The sequence below is a fragment of the Chinchilla lanigera genome, unplaced genomic scaffold, assembly GCF_000276665.1.
Source record: "Chinchilla lanigera isolate Chin_1 unplaced genomic scaffold, ChiLan1.0 scaffold00105, whole genome shotgun sequence".
NCBI lineage: Eukaryota > Metazoa > Chordata > Mammalia > Rodentia > Chinchillidae > Chinchilla > Chinchilla lanigera.
Genome location: NW_004955506.1, coordinates 1114185 through 1117951, shown reverse-complemented (window position 1 = coordinate 1117951; position 3767 = coordinate 1114185). Strand labels below are relative to the sequence as shown.

General features: G+C 46.0%; 1 pseudogene; it reads left to right on the top strand.

Moving 5' to 3' along the window:
- Nucleotides 1-267, top strand: LOC102017897 (annotated as a pseudogene).
- Nucleotides 268-3767: the final 3500 nt, after the last annotated feature.

The window sequence follows — 3767 nt, the reverse complement described above, 5'->3', positions numbered from 1 at the left end:
ATGCCTGCACAGATATCAGAATCTGATCAGATAAAACAGTTTAGGGAGTTCCTGGGAACCTACAATAAGCTTACAGAAATCTGCTTTTTGGACTGTGTTAAAGACTTCACAACAAGAGAAGTAAAGCCTGAAGAGATCACCTGTTCAGAACATTGCTTACAGAAAGTTAAAAATGACACAAAGAATATCCATGAGATTTTAGGAATACCATATTCAGCAGAACGAAGCCTGGCAGCTAAAGCAGGACTTCTCAGCCAGCCTCGATAGAGAAGTCCCAACGGATGAATTCTGAGTGGAGGTTGCCATAGCTGTTGCACTGGGAAAGAGGATCCATCTAGCGGAATCTCTGGAAGTGGTGGGCACTGTGTTAAAACATCTGTCACGACCATTTGGCAAATGGAAACCACTGGAAAAACAAAATTGTTGCTCACCAGAAATAATCAAAATAAAAGGCCTTATTCAGTGAAAATAATAAGATGCAAGATTTGTTGAGGCCTTGATTCAGCACCTTGTCATTTCATTAGAGAGATAAGCCATTGTTTTTTTTTTTAATTAATTAATTAATTAATTTTCTGGTACCGGGAATCGAACTTACGACCTCGCACTTGCCAGGCAGGCGCTGTGCTGCTGAGCTAAATCCCCAGCCCCTGCCATTGTTTCTTTAATCCTGACAGTTTTAAAGAAAAATATGTGTTCAATCATGCAAGAGAAAAAATTTATTATTGAAAGTGAAATAAATGGAAATATCACTGAGCAGTTGTTTGTAAAAAAAAGAGAGGAAATGTCGTTTTTGCTGAGTTTGTATAATATCACTGTCAGTCATTCCTTGAATGTTTGATAGAATTCATGAGTAAAAACATCTAATCTCTACTTTTTTACCTTTTCTCTTTCTTTTAAATGTTGAGACAGGGCCTTGCCATATTGTCCAGGCTTGAATTTTTGATCTTCCTGTCTCAGCCTCCCGTGTAGCTGGGATTACAGTTATGTGCCATTGTGCCTAATTTAACCTTGATTTCTGATGGAAATTTTTTTTTTTTGTTTTTGAGATGGTCTCGCTATGCAGTTCAGGCTGGCCTTGAGCTCACTTTGTAACCCAGGTTGTTCTTGAACTTGCAACGATCCTCCTGCCTCAGCATCCCAACTGCTGGGATTACAGGTGTGTGCCACCACTCTCGGCGGAAATGTTTTTGTTAATAAATTCATACTATTATTATTATTTTTCATTATTTTTAAAAATAAATTCTATTATGAATGAGGTCTGAGGATGTAGTTCATTGGTAGAAGATTTGCTTAGTGTGGGAGGTCCTGAATTCAATCCCTACCACTACACATACACAAACCAAATTATGTAACAAATACAGGGCATTCCAATTTTGCATTTCATCTGGACTCACTCTTTAAGTGACACTGTAGGTCCCCCTCCCCTTCTTTCTGTGTCCTTACAGAAAATGAGAGTGCCTTGCTCTTGAATGTTCTCAGGCACTGATGTAGGTGGGGTTTTTTTTGTACCGGGAATTGAATTTAGGACTTTGACCTTGGCAGTGGCAGGCACTGTGCAATTGAGCTATATCTCCGGCTGAAGCAAGTGTTTAATTTGCCCCCAAAACTCTGAAAAAACCTGGGGTGGCCTTGAGCCACAATGCCTTAAGCCCTCATACACCCATCCCTGACTCCTCACTGGGGCCAGACCAGGTGAGTATCCCTTTTCTCTTGGTGTCAGTTGTGAGGATGAACTCAGCACCCCAAGATCCCCTTAAAATGGGCTCTGGACAGAGCACCTGGTGAGCTGTGCTGCTTCTTTTGGAATCGCAGGTGGGCCCATCTCAGAGGCCCCTTTTGTACCATTTGATGATTTTTATGATATCAGAGTTGTACAACCATCAGTTATTGAATTAACACTCAAGCACTGATGCTAGGAAACACACAAACATCTTAGGAAGATTTCAGCCCACTCATTCTGTAGGTTCTGCTCTCTCCATATCACAAAAGCGAAAACATCCCTGGAGGGGCTGCCTGAGGCCTCCGGTCCAGCAGAACCAGGTCCCCAGAGTCCCTGCGCACCAGCTGCAGACTTGGACTGCAGCGCCCCCTGCTGTCTCCAGCTCGAACCTCGGGGGCAGAAAGAGCAGCCTGAAGGGGCATCCTGGTTCCTAGACTTTTTTCCAAAGCTTGTCTGTAAATGATGCGGAAAGAGAATATTGATTCAGATTACACATGAATCCTGGGGAGGAGGTGAACTGCAATAATCTGAAGGTACTGGGAACTATTTTCATTACCTGTCCCCCCAGTGGTCCCTCCCAGTTCAGCTCCAGCTGGAGGGCACTGTCTGTCCTTGCTTGCTCAGTGCCTAGTACGGAACAGCAGTTTGTTCACTTAGTAACCAGAGCCTTATGCATGCCAGGTAAGTCTCTACCGCAGCTATACCCTACCCCAACATGATTAAATTTTTGACTTAGTTGATCTCAGTTTTTTTTTTTTTTCTGATTATACATCTACTGGATATCCATTATAGGTAATTTGTAAAATTCAAGATAACTCCAGCATTTGGGAGGCTGAGGCAGGAGGATCAACTACAGTTTGCCAAAAGACAAAAAAATTTTTTTTGTCTTTTGGAGACAGGGTCTCACTATGCAGTTCAGGCTGGCCTTGAACTTACTTTGTAGTCCAAGCTGGCCTCAAACTTGCAGTAATCCACCCACCTCAGCCTCCTGAGAGCTGGGATTACAGGCATACGCCACCATGCCCAGAACCAATTTTCTCATTTTCAGAGGCAACTGCAGATCATCCCTTTGGTATTGTTCCTTCCAGGCCTTTGTCTCTCTGCAAAGCAAGTGGACCAGCTACCCCTGGTCGACCTCGCAGGCCAGGACAACTTCTGTCCACCACACCTACCTCTGGAGAGTTCAGGATTGTTGTGTGACTGCCCCCGTGTGGGAGGAAGCTGGACCCGAGCTGGTCCTGATAGAGCTCTGGGCAGTGGAACACTCTAGGGGGAAGGGACTCTGCCCAGCTCGACCCTCTCCTGGGCCAGTGTCCCGGACCCATGAGTGGGTGTGGATGAGTGGGCAGAATGTGTGAAGGCATGGCATCTTGAGGGCTGCTGGATACTCCAGTATGGGGAGATCAGAGGTGGCCACTAAGCATGGACATTTGTCACCTGTCTGGACACCCACCTTGCTGCCTCATACCATCTGCCAAGAGGATCAGGCTGGCTTCTCCCTGTTGTGCTGATTCCTGGGGCCCTGATGCCTGTCTCTTGGCCCCATTCCTGCTCCTGGGGTGCAGCTACCCCTCCTTGCTGTCCTTGACTCCCCATGGCCCAGGCTCGAAGGGGATGGCCAGTCTCCAAGGGGATGGCCAGTCTCCCTTGAGTACAAGCTGCAGGCTATCTCCATCCAGGAAGATGTTTGCATCCAAGTGGAAAATTCTGGTTCAGAAAGTTTCATAATCGTTAACAAATCAGGAGTGGCATGGAGCCGTCCCTTAGGTAAAATACCGCTCAGTAATCCTAAACGTGAATCAAAAAAGGAGAAACACCAAGGTCAGTTCACACACGCAACACTACCAGCCTCACAGCACGGCCCCCATATTGCTTTCTACTATCAGTGAGCAATGGCTCAGATCACAGTACCTCTCGACAGACTGAGGTGACGCACTCAACCTTACGCTCTTAGCGGCTTCATAAGCCACTCGAGAGCTTTACACACAGGAACTGTCCCTAGATGCCCTTCCACCTCTGTGAACTCGCTCTTGCCCGATCCCCCAGC